Consider the following 16,663-nt stretch of genomic DNA (forward strand, 5'->3'; position numbering starts at 1 on the left):
TAGGAATGGGCAGGAATCAAAGGGTCCTGACCCTGAGTGTTCCTAGGTCCTTACACCCAGGGGGCACTATTGGCACTCTGCGATTCCCTCTTGGTCTGGACTGTGGGCAGAGTGTAGTCTCCACTGACTTCTGAGGTGTGTCCACACTTCTGAGGGTCCAGCTCTCTCCCCCAGGGGATTTGGGTGGAGGGAGCTGTTTGGTCAGTTCGGTTTGGTCCTGGGCGCAGACCAGAACTGTGGGTACTGGCGGCTGACAGTTCTTCTATCCCTGTGTCCAGAGGCATTGTGCAGTTCCCCTTGGACCAGGGATGTCGGCAGAGGTGTACAGAAGTAGCAGTCTGTCCTGCGGTCTCAAGATGTCTGCACTCCTGGGTGTTCAGCTCTTTTCTCCATGGGATTTGGGTGCATGGAAGTCCCAAATAATTTTTGAAAAAATATTTGTTTTTGTTTCTATGTATATGCATGCATCTTTGTGTGTGTGTGTGTGTGTGTGTGTGTGTGTGTGTGTGTGTGTGTGTGTGTATGCCATATGTATATATCTGAGGAGTATATTGGAACTCCCAAAGTTGGTGGTTATAGGAGGTTGTTGGGTACCCAATATGAATGTTAGGAACCAAACTCTTATTGTATCCATTGGAATAACAGTAAATTCTCTTACCCATTTACCCATCAAGATATTTCATCAGCCACCAAAGCATTTATTTTAATTAATCAGTTAATAAATGAATTATATTGAGAATTTCACTAAGGCTTCCTGTATGCGTTGAGAGTGGGTGTCATTCTACAGCCTGTTCTCTCTGTCATTTTTCTTGCCAGCATGGGTGGTTGTACTCAGGAAAAAACAGTTAGAAAATACAGCTTAATCCTACGAAGACAGCATGGGTTCTTTGGGCCACTGGACATGCTCACGTGAAACAAAACCAGTTTGAATACATAGTCTTAGGCACAGGCACTTGGCTACTTCATGCCAATGGGAGTTTTGTTTTTTTCCCCTCTTTGGCAAAGTTCCACCTGGTCAAGGATTGGAGTATATCTACAGACCTTCTGGCTGATGAAATCTTTGCTAGGCATGTGCAATTGTGTGTAGGGTTTTTTATGTAACACCGCATCTGTGTTTTTTGTACCATCCTTCATTTCTTTTGGGATAGAACCAGAGTTTGAGATAACTCCAGTCCCATGGGAAGATTTCTTTATTCATGTATGAAGCTGACATCTGTAAATTCCCTATGGGCTTTTTGGAGCCCAAGTTTCTAGACTGCTGATTTCCAGAGACAACCTCAAGCACAGTGGACAGAGCTTTAGGCAGAAGGACACAGGGGTTCTGGCTAATATGAACAGTGATTTCCTCTCAGTCCAATGGAGATTAAATCTGTACTGTTGTCACTCCATGCCTTCAACCTTCTCCAGTGCTTCCTGGAGTGATTGGTAGCTCCAGCAACCTACAACACTAGTATAGGCAATCTCTTGATTTTAGACCCAATTTCTTTCTTTCTTTCTTTTTTTCCCCTCTGTCTTTATTACCTTGGGTATTTCTTATTTACATTTCAATTATTATTCCCTTTCCCGGTTTCCGGTTTCTGGGCCAACATCCCCCTAGCCCGTCCCCCTTCCCTTCTATATGGGTGTTCCCCTTCCTACCCTCCCCTCATTACCGTCCTCCCCCCAACAATCAGGTTCACTGGGGTTCAGTCTTAGCAGGACCCAGGGCTTCCCCTTCCACTGGTGCCCTTACTAGGATATTCATTGCTACCTATGAGGTCAGAGTCCAGGGTCAGTCCATGTATAGTCTTTAGGTAGTGGCTTAGTCCCTGGAAGCTCTGGTTGCTTGGCATTGTTGTTCATAAGGGGTCTCGAGCCCCTTCAAGCTCTTCCAGTCCTTTCTCTGATTCCTTCAATGGGGGTCCCATTCTCGGTTCAGTAGTTTGCTGCTGGCATTCGCCTATGTTTGCCATATTCTGGCTGTTAGACCCAAGTTCTTAAACACTTGACAACAGATTGATGTTTTTGAGATAGGTTCATTAAGTGAGCTTTCACATGTTCAAGTAAATGGTTTTGACATACATTTCAGTCACAACGTGAAAATGGCAGTGGTAATAAACTTGAGGATGTGTTTTTCAGGTTTGTGATTTAAGGAAGTTCATCATGTCCTATCCCACCTGTCACTTGCTTGGATCAGCAGTCAGTGGAGTTGACTTCTTCTCTGTGGTGTGAGATCTTCCTTTGCCTTTTCTGTTCTTATCCGTGTGGCTCTTCTGATTGAGTCTGGAACCCAAACTGGCCTCTAAAACATTTGTTCTCCTGAGCAGGGAAGTTCCAGTAATGGAAGATGCCTCAGGCAATTACCTGCAACTGTGACAAAATAACAGAAAAAAGTTTCATTTTGACATCAAGTTTCAGAGCTTGGAGCTTGTTAGTACTCGTAGTGGGTGGCTCTATGTGTCAGCTTGACAAAAGCTAGACTCATCAGAGTGGAAGGAGCCTTGGTGGAGGAAATGCCTCCGTGAGATCCAGCTGTAAGGCATTTTCTCAATTGGTGATTAGTGGGGTTGGACCTATTTCATTGTGAGTGGTGTTGTCCCTGGAATGGTGGTCCTAGGTTCTATAAGAAAGAAGGATGAGTAAGCCCTGTGGAGCAAACCAGGAGGCAACAGCCCTTCTTGGCCTCTGCATCAATCCCTGCCTCTGGGTTCTGCTCTGTTTGAGTTTCTGTCCTGAACTGCTTCAATGATGAACAGTGTTGTAGAAGTGTAAGAAGAGTAAACCCTTTTCTTCCCAAGTTAATTTTTGATAGTGGTGTTTGGTTGCAGGAATAAAAATCCTAACTAAGACAGTACTGCTTTTCTTGGGCCTGTAGTGAGGTAGTGGGCTATGCTGGAGAGGATGTAATGAAGAAAATTGCTTTGCCCATGATGGCAAGGAAACAGAGAGGAGGGGTTGGGGCCCAATTTCCCTTCAGAATTTCCCTTTTTACTTCCTTCCATGAGACATTACCTCCTAACAGCAATAAGCTAGTGGCCTTTAACATTTTGGCCTTTGTGGAGACATTTAAAACAGATGGGGAAGAAAGGTGAAGAGAAAGGCCTGACACAACAGTTATGGAACACTGGATCAGCAGAAGCCATGGAGGAAATGTAACCATTACTTGGGTAACATCATTAAGAACAACATCATTGCATATTTGCTGGTACTGAGTGTGGGTGAGAAGTATGTGTGTATACAGAAGAACTGCAGGTGGCTGAAAGTCATAAGCAGAGAGCCAAAGAATGACAGAGAACACATTTCTCATGTTAGAACTGGGAAGGATTTTGCAAATCTGTTAAGTTTGGACATTTTCTATTTGTGTTTTTTTTTTTCAGAAGTGACTTGGGGACCGCAGGACCCTCACCACCCAACTGAACTAGCTTTAGTTCTAGTTCTTTCTATATGCTTTCTACTCTAGAGAAAGAATAGCGAGAGTCATTAAGTTTGCTCCTGGAACAACCTGATCTGAAAGGAAATTGGGTTGTTTTGCATTTGATGTGCAGATCTATCCATTCCTATTAGTGTGATTGAGTAAACTCCTATGGATCTCTGTGAGCTCAGTTTGTTCACCTGTGCAGTGGGTATAATACCACATGCCTACTGTCGTTGTTTCTAGGAATAAAGTATGATAATAAAAATATACCCACATAGCACTCACTATTTAAGGTGTACCAGGCACTTATCTGAGTCTTTGTTATTAATTCATGAGTTTCATTACAGACAAGGATCCTGAAACACTATAATTACTTGCCCCAAGTTGTATTTAGAAATCATTGGTATTGATTGCATTTCAAGGAGGGTTACAATGCTCCAGCCTCTTTTAAGTATCAAGAGCTGTAATTTACTTGGCATTTACAATGTGTCAGATGCTTTTAAAAATTAAGATTGTTGTAAAGCCCTTTTCTATAACAATTCAATTGTGATGTTTTAACTCCCACATTACAGGTAAAAGCTCCGAAGCTCAGTAGCTTTGATGAGGATCACCAAATTACTAAGCTGGGAGTTTCCTTGATGAAAATCTGGCTTTATATGTGACATTGAAAGACAGGGCTGGCTTTGGGGCTACACAGGTTTCTGCACTCAGAAAAGCCCAGGTCAGTGCTCTGCCTTCCCTCTCATTACATTCCTCACAACTTGTCTTTGAACTTGTGCTTTGTAAGTGAAGTTAGTGGGGCAATGGAGCTGGCATAGGAATGCAGATGAGTGCCAGGAGTTAGCAGGCACCTGAGTGGTGGTCCTTGCAAATTCTCAGAGGAGGACTCAGTTTAGGGGCATAGCAGGTAATCACATACAGCAGTGAACTCTTGGGAAAGTTTGGAGTGTCACTGGGCTCCAAAGTCACTTTTGGTCTGATCATTTCAGACTGGAGTGCTTACAGTGTCAACATTAGCATAATTCATGCTGGCAGTGGCTCTTCCTATAGGAGAGAGAGTGGCTCTACAATGGAGCAGCACCAAGGTCTGTGTGACAAGCTTGCCAGTGATATCTAGTGTCTGGCTCTGGAGCAACCATAGTAACATTAACCTTTTCATCTGAGGCAGAAAAGGAGCTGTCAGCTCTTAGGCAGTAAACCTTTGAAACAAATCACTGAAAAGTAAAAATTTGTGTCTGGACCTTTTAATCAGGTAGGTCAAAATGTTATTTAATCATTCTTATGATTATGACCTATAATCCCCAATCCTGAAACCCAAAACTTCGTTGCAAAAGCAAACAACTACAAATTTAGAAATAGAAACTGAAGTGAAGATCTTTGCATTGGTCATAAAAACACTATTTTAATTTGAAGCTTGACGTGTCCCAGTGTGAAGTGAGGAAGATACTTTAAATTTGTTTTTTTAACTACTAACTAACTAACTAACTAACTAGCTAACTAACTAACTAACTAACAAAAGTTACATCCTGACTGCCATTTCCTTCCCTCTTCTCCCAGTCCTTCCCCCTTTCCCTTACCCACCCCCCCATTTCTCTTCCAAATGGAGGAGGCCTTCCTTGGGTATCAACTAGTCTTGGCATATACATTTTCATAAGACTAGGTGGATTTTCTCCTACTGGGGATAGACAAGGCAGTCCAGTGGGGGAAAAGTGGCCTAAGGACAGGCAGCAGAGTCAGAAGACAGCTCCTGCTCCTGCCGTTAGGAGTCTTTCCTGAAGAGCAAGCTGCAGAATTGTTACATATGGGCAGAGGGCCTAAGTCAGTCCAAGGCAGGCTTCCTGGTAGGAAGTTTAGTCTCTGTGAGCCTCTATGGGGCCAGATTAATTAATGCTGTGGTTTGGGTTTTCTTGTGATGTCCTTGACCTCTCTGGCTCCCACAATCCTTCCTCCCCATCTTCTGCAGGATTTCCCCAACTCTGTCTAATGCTTCACTGTGGGTTTCTTCATCTGTTTCCATCACATGTTGGGTGAGGCCTCGCTGATGATAGTTATGCTAGGCTCCTGTCTGCAAGTATAGCAGAACATCATTATTAGTGCCAAAGATGGGTCCCTTGCCATGGCATGGGTTTCAAGCTGGGCCAGTCTTTGGTTGGTCCTTCACTAATTCTTTGCTCCATCTTTTTACCCCTGCATATTTGTAGGCAAGACAAATTGTGGGTCCAAGTTTTTGTGTCTGGGTTGGTGTCCCAATCCCTCCATTGGACGTCTTGCCTGGTTGTAGGAACAGCTAGTTCAGGCTCCATATCCCCATTTTTAGGAGTCTTAGACATTTTAGGGTAAAGTCATAGACTCCTGGGAGTTTCCATTGCTCTACTCTTCTAGCTTGTCCCAGAGATGCTCCTCCCCATTCCAGTTGTCTCTCCCAGTACTCTCTCCCTCTGTACTCTCCCCACCTAATCCCTCCTGTTCCTATCCCTTCCTTTCCTCCATCCAGTCCCTATTCTGTCCACCCATAATGCCTATTCTACTGAAGAAGACACTTTTGAAGTCAGTTCTTCCCATACAACTGAAGACATTATATAATGCATGAACAGGCATTTGAGTAAACACACCATAAAGTCACTAACAGTTCTTTATCCAACATTCATCAGTCACAGGAAAACTTGGAGGAAATTCTCATGCCAGGGGGCAAATGTTGATTACAATAAATGCACACAATGTACCTGTTTTAGTTAGGGTTTTATTGCTGTGAACAGACACCATCATCAGTGCAAGGTTTATAAAGAACAACATTTAATTGGGGCTGGCTTACAGGTTCAGAGGTTCTGTCCATTATCATCAAGGCCATAGCATGGCAGCATCCAGGCAGGCATGGTGCAGGAGGAGCTGAGTTCTACATGTTTATCCGAAGGAAGCCAGGAACAGACTGTGCATCCTCAGGCGCTAGGAGGAAGGTCTCCAAGACCACCCCCACAGTGACACACTTCCTCCAACAAGGCCACACCTTCTAATATTGCCACTCCCTTGGCCAAGCATATGCAGGCCATCACAGCACCTAATGTACACAGAGTTAACCTTTCCAGAAAAGTTGTTCCCGATATGTATTTACTATGTATGTATTCAAATAAAAAATTGATTCAGACTATATATGTCATAACCTGAGATACACTCTTGACAACCATATCAACAGAAATTTTCTTTTCAAGACTGCTGAAAGAACAGTTTATTATGTTCTTACAAATGAACCTGCAAAAAATATGAGACAGAAAATTCTTAACATCAGTTAAGTTTTTACATTTTAAATTATTGTAGTATATTAGATTATAAAACAGAATTTTTTGACATTTATTCTAGCTACCCATGTCTGAGACTTAGGTATTAGCATGATCATAAGTATACTTCATAATTAATACACACTTAAAAAAGTAATCTGGGAGTGGCATGATGCATGGTCCTCTGAGCCCCATTATCTAGGTTTGGCCTTGCTTCTCTGTTCAGAGGAGTTTTTCTGGATCCCAAGAGCATTTTGCCTCCCTGTGGAAACCTTTGGGGGCCCCAAAACTAACCAGCTTAGAACCTTGCCTGACCACGGATCCTACTTGGGTCTTCCCATCACCCCAGCTGAGTCTGACTGGGACACAGCCTGCAGAATAGGATCCACTCATGACACTGCCTACAAACTGGGATCTACTTCAGCCACAGCCAACAGAGTAGGATATCTGACCTCCAGTGTTTGATCATAGCTTCCCTACCACCTTCCTGAGAAGTCGTTCTACCATCAGAATCATCCAGCCAACAACTGGGAAAACCAGATGCCTAAAGGACAGCATAAGAACACAACCAACAAGACCCAGGGCAACATGATATCACCAAGGCCCATATATTCTGCTACAACAAACCCTGTGTATTCTAATGAAACCAAAGTATGAGAAGCAGATTTTAAATCCAATCTTATGAAGGTGATAGAGGCCTTTAAAGAGAACATGCATAAATACCTTAAGGAAATACAGGAGAATACATTTAAACAGGTGGAGGTATTAAAAAAGGAAGCAAATAAATATAAAGAAATACAGAAAAATTACAATCAAACACATAAGAATGTGAATAAAACTGTCTAAGATCTGAAAAGAGAAATGGAAGCAATAAAGAAGACACAAACTGAGGCAATCCTGAAGATAGAAAACCTAGGAAAGAGAGCAGGAACTACAGATGTAAGCATCACCAACATTTGGAAGATATAATCTCAGGTGTAGAAGATATGACTGAAGAAATCAATATATTAGTCAGTGAAAATGCAAAATGTAAAATGTTCATAACACAAACCATCCATGAAAATTGGGACACTATGAAAAAAACCAAGCCAGAGAATAATAGATTAGAAGGCTGATGAGGAAGAAGAGGATGAGAAGGAGGAAGAGAAGGAGGAAGAGGAGGAAGAAGAAGGGAAGATTCCCAGATCAAAGGCCCAGAAAACATCTTCAACAAAATCATAGAAGAAAATTTCCCCAACCTAAAGAAACAAATGTCTAGAAATGTAAAAGAAGCTCTCAGAACACCAAATATATTGGACCAGAAAAGAAAATGTTCCCACCACATAATTCTCAAAACACTAAATATACAGAACAAAGAAAGAATTTAAACAGCAGCAAGGGAAAAAGGTCAAGTAATATATAAAGGTAGATCTATCAGAACTATACCTGATTTCTCAACTGAGACTCTAAATCCTAGAAAGGCCTAGGCAGAGGTATTGCAGAGCCTAAGAGATCACTGATGTCAGCCCAGACTACTATACCCATCAAAAGTTTCAGTCACCATAAATGGAGAAACTAAGATATTCCATGACAAAACCAAATTCAGACAACACCTTTCCACTAACCATTCCCTACAGAAGACAATAGAAGGAAAACTTCAACCCAATGAAGCTAACTACACTCAAGAAAATAAAAGAAAAAAATTAATTTCATATCATTAAAACCAATAGAAGAGAATTTCTTCTCTCTCTCTCTCTTCCTCTCTCTCTCTCTCTCTCTCTCTCTCTCTCTCTCTCACACACACACACACACGCTTAGCCACCACTAATAATAAAATAACAGGAAGTAACCATCATTGGTCATTAATATTTCTCAACACCCATGGACTCAATTTTCCAGTAAAAAGACGCAGGCTAACAGAATGGATGCATAAAGAGAATCTATCATTGGATTAAAGCTGGACTTCAACAACAGAAAAAGCCACAAATCCTACATACACATGGAAACTGAACAATTCTCTACTCAATGATCACTGGGTCAGGGAAGAAATAAAGAAATTAATAACTTCTTAGAATCCAATGAAAATGAGGGCACAACATAGCCAAACTTATGGTATACTCCAAAAGCAGGACTAAGGGGAAAGTTCATACACTAAATGCACTGATAAAGAATTTGGTGATTTCTCATATTAATGAATTAAAAGTACATCTGAAATCTCTAGAACATAAAAGAAGTGAACACATGCAGGAGGAGTAGAGGGCAGGAAATAATCAAATAGTGCTGAAAGCAGTCAATTAGAAACAAAGAGAACAATGTAAATAATGAAACCAAGAGCTGGTTCTTTGAGAAAATCAACAGAATACACAAACCCTTTGCAACCTAACTAAAAGGCAGAAAGACTTTACCCGTTAACAAAATCAGCAATGAAAAGGGAGACATAACAGAGTACCATGAGGAGATCCAATGAATTGAATTATTAGTTCTTACTTCAAAAGCCTATATTCCACAAAATTGGAAAATCTAAATAAAATGGATGTTTTTTTAGACAAATATAAAATACCAAAGCTAAATAAAGATCAGGTAGACTATCTGAATAGTCCTATAACCCCTAAGGAAATAGAAGCAGTCATTAAAAGTCTCCCAACCAAAAAAAGTCCTGGGCCAGATGGTTTTAGTGCAGAATTCTACCAGACTTTCAAAGAAGAGCTAATTCCAGTACTCCTCAACTATTCCACAAAATAGAAACAGAAGGAATACTGCCCAGCTCATTCTAGGGGGCCATAGACACCCTGGTACCTAAAGCACACAAAGACTCAATAAAGAAAATTTCAGAGCAATTTTCCTTATGAACATTGATACAAAAATACTCAATAAAATACTCATGAACTGAATCCAAGAACACATCAAAGACATCATCCACCATGATCAAGTAGTGTTCATCTAAGCGATGCAGGGATGGTTTAATATACAAAAATCCATCAATGTAATCTACCATATAAACAAACTGAAAGGAAGAAAAAAACTGCATTGTCATCTCACTAGATGCCAAAAAGCATTTGACAGAATCCAACACCCATTCATGATAAAAGTCTTGGGGAGAGCAGTGATACAAAGGGCATATCTAAACAAATAAAGGCAATATAGAGCAAGTCATTAGTCAACATCATTAAATAAAGAGAAAGTTAAAGAATTTCCACTAAGATCAGGGACAAGACAAGGGGTCTCCATTCTTCCCATATTTCTTCAGAATAGTACTTGAAATTCCAGCTAGAGCAATAAGACAACTAAAGGAGAACATTTCAGAAAGGAAGATGCTGAGGTATAGCATTTGCTGATGATAGTATACATAAGTGACCTCAAAAATTCTACCAGAGAACTCCTACAACTGATAAACACTTTTAGCAAAGTGGCTGGATACAAGTTTAACTCAAAGAAATCAGTAGCCCTCTACACTAGTGAGAAATGGGCTGAGAAAGAAGTTAGGGGAACAGTATCCTTCACATTAGCCACAAAATAACATAAAATACATTGGTGTCACTCTAACCAAGCAACTGAAAGACCTGAATGACAAGAACTTCAAGACTCTGAATAAAGAAATTGAGGAAAATCTCAGAAGATGGAGAGCTCTTCCTTGCTCACAGATCTGTAGGATTAGCATAGTGAAAATGGGCATCTTTTTAAAAGTGAACTACAGATTCAAGACAGTCCCCATCCCAACTCCAACACAATTCTTCACAGATCTTGAAAGAACAATTCTCATATTCATATCTAAAAACAAAAACCCAGGATAGTTAAAACAATTCTGAACACCAAAAGAACTTCTGGAGGTGTCACTATCCATGACGTCAAGCTGTACCTCAGAGCAATTGTAATAAAAACTCCATGGCACTGGTATAGAAATAGGCAGATAGAACAATGGAATTAAATTGAAGGCCCAGAAATAAACCCATACACCTATGGACACTTGATTTTTGACAATGAAACTAAAACGGTACAATGGAAAAGAAAGGGAGTCTTCAACAAATGGTGCTGGTCTAACTGGATGTTTATATATAGAAGAATGCAAATAGATTCATATCTCTCACCCTGCACAAAATTTAAGTCCAAATGGATAAATGACCTCAACATAAAACCAGACATATTTAGTCTAATAGAACAGAAAGTGGGGAATAGTTTTGAACTATTACCAGAGATAGCTTCCTGAACAAGATACCAATGGCTCAGACGCTAAGGTCAAAAATTAATAATGGGACCTTATGAAACTTAACAGCTTCTGTTAAGTCAAAGGACACTGTGAGCAGGACAAAGTGGCACCCTATAGATTGGGAAATGATCTTCAGTAACTCTACATCCAAAAGAGGCCTGATATAAAAATATATATAAAGAACTCAAGTATTTAGACACCAACAATCCAAATAACCCAATTAAAAAATGACTATACAAAAATTCTCAATAGAGAAATCTTAAATGGCAGAGAAGCACTTAAATAAATGTTCAATGTCCTTAGTCATCAGAGAAATGCAAATCAATTTGAATGTCTAAGATTAAAAGCTTAAAGGGTAGCACATGCTGGGGAGGTTGTAGAGCAAGGGCAACACTCTTGCTGGTGGGAATGCAAACTTGTACAATCACTCTGGATATCAATTTGGTGGTTTGTCAGAAGATTGGGAATTTTTTTTCCTCAAGACCCAGCTATACCACTCCTGGGCATATACCCCAAAATTCTGTACTATCCCATAAGGATAACTCCTCAGCTATATTCACAGCAGCTTTATTCCTAATATAATAGCCTAAAACTGGAAACAACCTAGATGCCCTCAACTGAAGAATGGATAGAGAAAATGTGGTATATCTATACAGTGGAATACTACTTAGCCACTAAAAACAAGGCTATCATGAAAGTATACCCTTTTGCAGGCAAATGGATGAAACTAGAAAATATCATCTTGACATAACCCAGATGCAAAGAAGTCAAATAATAAGAGCACAAAGAGGATGGCTGACTCTTTCTTAGAAGGGGAAACAAAATAGATACCAGAAGTCAATGAAAGGAGGGAACTGGGTGGAGGAGGGGATCGAGAGGGGCGAAAGGGTGGGGGTTTCATATGTAGGGAGAGCAGGGGAGAAGAGAGGTCTGCTGGGGAATTGGGGCTATCTCTAGGACATGACAGAGACTTGGGATGGGGAGGGATCCCAGAGAGTCTAGACCTGTGACTCTAGCTGAGACTCCTAGCAGTGGGGCATATGGATCCTGAAGTGGCCACTTCCTATAGCCAAGCAGGACTCAAAGTGGAAGGATAAGGACAGCAACCCACCTATAAAACATTCCACTCAAAATGCCTACAAGATGTGCAGGACAAAGACAGAGCAGAGTATGAGGGAATGGCCAACCAATGACTGCCCCAATGACTGACCCATCCTCTTACAAGAACCAATCCCTGACACTGTTAATGATACTCTGTTATGTTTGCAGACAGGAATCTAGCATAATTGTCCTCCGAGAGGATCCACCCAGCAGCCAATGGAAAGAGATTCAGAGACTCACAGCCAAACATTAGATGGAGCTTAGGAATATTTTGGAAAAGTTGGAAGAAGTGTTGAGAGACCTGAAGAGGACAGAGACTCCACAGGAAGACAAACAGATCAACTCTCTTGGACCCTTGGGTGCTCCCAGAGAGTGAATTTCCAGCCAAAGAGTGAGCATGGGGTGAACAGAGGCCCATTGTGCACATGTAGCTGGTTAGCAGTTTTGTCTTTATGAGGGTCCCCAAAACACCTGGAGTAGGGGCTGTGCTTGAACCCGTTGCCTACATGCCTGCCTGTGGATCCCACACCCTAAATGAACAACCTTGTTTGACCTCAGTGGGAAAGGATGTGCCTAGTCTTTCAGCAACTTGATGTTAGGGTTGGGAAGGTGGGGTGTTGAGTGGTTGAGTGGGAGGATTGGGGTGTTGACACTCAGAGAGGAGCATCCCTTTAATGGGAACGGGGGAATGACTTACATGGGAGGTACTGGGGGAAGAGGAAGGACTGATTTTGGGTTGTAAAGTGAATGAATAAATAAATAAATGTAATGAAAATAAAAAGCTAGTATGACCCAAGGACAAAATTGGGTTTTTCAGTTTGGGCTTTTCCAACATAATTAAACTCAGTCTCTATGAAGATACAAACAAAAACAAACAAACAAACAAACAAACAAAACTCCCAGTAATTTGTTTTTTGCTTTAGTGATCTTTTCCCAATGTGACTTTCAGATAGAGGGCCCCACCTCTGCCCCACCTTTGCATGACTTTTCCCTCTATTGGCTGCTCAGTGTGTTCTACTGCGGTTCCCTGAAACTGATGGGAGACCACAGTGTTTCAGAAATTGACCCCTGCTCCTGATACTGTTGTGATTGCTGAAGGCACCATGCCTTTCATTTTAGGAAACTTGTACACCATCCATGCTTCAATTTCTTACTGTTTCTTTTATTTGCCTGTAGTTCCTCTCTTTCTCATCTGTCCACTCCCCTCTGCCACCCGCCTGCTTCCCTATGGCATATAACTGTGTAGCACAGACTGCCCTGAATCCAAGATGCTCATTTCTGTACTGGGATTTCAGGGTGGGGTCATCACACTTCCATCATCTGTAAGGCCTGAGTGTAGGTTCTTCATAGGGGGCAACTACTTTTTTTTGAATGCACTTGAGGTCACACCTAGTGCTTTACATTAGTGGCTTCTCTCAAAGCACACGCGTCTTCTTGGGCCAAAAGACTTCTAGGAATGACTGAAAAGTCATCTCTGCTGCCAACACCCAGGAGAAGCACAGTTGGCCCCAGTCTTCCCATTGGAAGCTCCTCTTCTCTCCACCTAATTATCACATTCTTCCTCCACTCTTTCCATGAACTCTCCAATAAACCTAAGGAGAAGAGGAGTGAGTATCAGCCCCACTCTGCTTCCATGCTCAGGGAGGGCATCCTTCTACAGGCTTCTTGGATTCTTCTTGGGGAAAGACAGAGTTCTTAGAAGGGATTGTCTCTTTCCCATTTGTCTTCCCTCTCCTCATCCTTTACTCCCCCCATTCCAAATCCTGCAAAGTTATCCAGACTCTGTTTTCTTTTCTAAATCAAACTCTGTGTCAGGCCAGGTACATTTGGTGATTTCACAAATACTGTTGCTCTCAGGCTCCCAGTAAAGATACATACAAGAGAAATAACTCATTCCTGTTACTCAGAATTTTAGGATCAGGCCAGTACAGGTGACAGGTCAGACAGTCTTTGATTCCTGGAAAAACCCCTTAAGAAGCTGAAGCAGCCTTTAATCTTAGGGAGCTTTTATTATTAGGGAGTTTTTACTAATGTGAAGCCAAATTTTTCTTTCCAGTATTAAGAAAGGGCTTGGGCTGGAGAGATGGCTCAGTGGTTAAGAGCACCCAACTACTCTTCCAGAGGTCCTGAGTTCAATTCCCAGCAACCACATGGTGGCTCACAACCATCTGTAAAGAGATCCGATGCCCTCTTCTGGTGTATCTGAAAACAGCTACAGTGTACTTATATATAATAAATGAATAAATCTTAAAAAAAAAAAAAGAAAGGGCTTATTTCTCAAAGCCCTTGGGACATGCTAATACAGTGATAGCAAGATTCTGCTTCATTAGCTTTTAAGATTTCACTTGAGCATTTGATTTTAAATAGCTCACTCATTACTAAATACTGTTTCCACATATTTTTTAACTTTTAACACAATTGATTATTTTAATAATTAAGTTTATTTTTGATGATTTTGTGGATATCTAATGGAGTTTGGTTACTCTCACCCACCCTCTTCTAGCTCCCTTCCATTCCTGTCTACGTTAATATATTATCATTTTTTGTGACTTAGTGGGGTTTATCCAGGGCAATTTGCATGATCATGGGCTTGGAGCTGTGCATTGGACCCTGGTAGGCTCACCAGTGACTTCACCACTCTTTTTTGTTACATTGGATTAAGAAATTTCTTTGGAGGATGAGGGTGAGGGTAATTGCCAATTACATTGTTCTATTAAAAAAAGCCTTTTGGACTGAAACCCCAGTGAATGTGATTGTTGAGGGGAGGGTGGTAATGGGGGGAGGATGGAGAGGGGAAGCCTATATCCAAGGGGAGGTGGATGTTGGCCTGGAAACTGGGAAGGGGAATAACAATCGAAATGTAAATAAGAAATACTCAAGTTAATAAAGATTAAAAAAATCTTAAGACTGTGTAAGAGATTTGCAACATTCAATAGAATTTTAAAATTAAAAAAAAAAAGCCTTTTGTTTTAATGATTACCTCTGCTTCCCCAGACTTATAGCACATGAAATGTCCTAAGTATACTTTCTTTTTGAGAAGTTGGTAGAAAAAAATCACGTGACTGAGTTTCAGGCCTACTAAATTCAGTGTTGATGAATTATTAGATTTCAAGGTCAAATGTAAAACTGTGGGAAACATTACACAGGTGCCTGCTATCCATCCTTGGCCCTTCTTATTCAAAAGTGTGGATGTAAAATCAATTTGGAAAAGAAGGTTCCAGAAAGCACAAAGGATGAAACTTCAGTTTACCACATGTTGAGTATTCTGCTAAATTCACACTGGCGTGATGAGGCCTTGTGTTAGGTACTAGTGCACATCTGGAGATGGTTTAAAATACATGGGAGGATGTGTATGGATTATATACAAATGTCACTGCCTTGTCCCACCCATAGTTGAAGCATCCTTGGATTTTATTCATGGCATCCTCTACCAATCCTGGATGAATTGCAATGGACATTGTACTATTAATATTTAAAGAGAATGTAATAGAAAGAAAAGGCACAATGGCTTATGCAGACTTTTATGTTTAATACAACATTCAATTGCAAAATCAAGACTGAAGGAGCCTTGGTTCCAAGGGTGGGAGAAGAGTCACTACCATTGGGTAGTGACAGCCCTCCTCCTGAACCCTCTATTCTGGCCAGGTTCTAGGACCAGCAACAGTTCACACAGAAGTTAGCAGAGAGGTTAGACACATTTTCTCCTCAGCTTTGGAATGGGGCACATGTGATGTTTGCCTTATATCCTCACAGACTCAATAATTCCATAGATATAACCCTCACATTCCAAGTGAGCAGAATCCTCTAGCCCCAGGAAGTTCAGAGAATGATGACATTCCCTAATGATATTGTCCATTTATCACTCCTGTCAGTTGCATACTACCAACCAGGCATCCTTACAAGCAATGTTTCTTAGAAACATGTATGGCATAATACTTCCTGGGTTATCAGGGGAATAGAATTAGAGAAATGAAGAGAGGTAAATGTTCTGTTAACTTGTTTTATCCATACTATCTCAATGCAAATAAAAAGCAGGAGAACAGACTGTGCAGTTTTTAATTACTGTATGCTTACAATATTGACCCATAATATTGACCAGGAAAAGGGCAAAAGTAAACCAAACCAAAGTTTCTGTGTGGTTAGCGGCACCCAGGAAGTTCCTAGTGACTGCCTTATTCATCTCTCTCATTTGTAGTGTCATAGATAGCAGGTACTTGGTAAATATATGCTGAACTAGTGGATAAAAAACTCTTCCTAGAATACACATAAATAAAAAGCAAGTCTAGTTTTTACTCACAAAATGGTCAAATATTTTATTGCCTTACTAGTGTTCTTCTTAGGACTACTTTATTGGTTTATCAAGACAACCTCTCCCTTCTTTTTCTGCCTCAAGGTAAACTATGTTTTAGTTGCATGAATGTATAAGGACCATGTCCCCAATAGCAGAATAAGTCATACTAATAAACTCTGTCACTACCAGAAGGGATATGGTAATGCAGTAGAAATGTAGATTTGTGCTCTCTCTACCACTAGTCCTTTGATATAAGAGAGGTTAATGGGCTCATATATGGTCATTGCAGTTAAAGAAGCATCTTGAGCCTGGAGGGCACCAGAAGTGTCATTGTTAGGACTGTTCGTGAAATGGCCAGACATGAAGTACACATTCCCATGTTATAACTGTTTGAAAAACACCTTGAATTGAGATATATTAAT

At 40.8% G+C, this 16,663-nt stretch overlaps 1 long non-coding RNA gene across 1 annotated transcript in view; it reads left to right on the forward strand.

Moving 5' to 3' along the window:
* Positions 1-14,688, forward strand: part of LOC148005654 (uncharacterized) — a 33,452-nt gene extending 18,764 nt beyond the window's left edge. The window contains exon 4 of the long non-coding RNA XR_015620114.1: positions 12,119-14,688. This is a non-coding gene — a long non-coding RNA (uncharacterized LOC148005654). The remainder of the gene's footprint in view (positions 1-12,118) is intronic.
* The last annotated feature ends 1,975 nt before the right edge of the window (positions 14,689-16,663 follow it).

The sequence above is a fragment of the Rattus norvegicus genome, chromosome 5 (assembly GCF_021556685.1).
Source record: "Rattus norvegicus strain SHRSP/BbbUtx chromosome 5, alternate assembly SHRSP_T2T, whole genome shotgun sequence".
Taxonomy (NCBI): domain Eukaryota; kingdom Metazoa; phylum Chordata; class Mammalia; order Rodentia; family Muridae; genus Rattus; species Rattus norvegicus.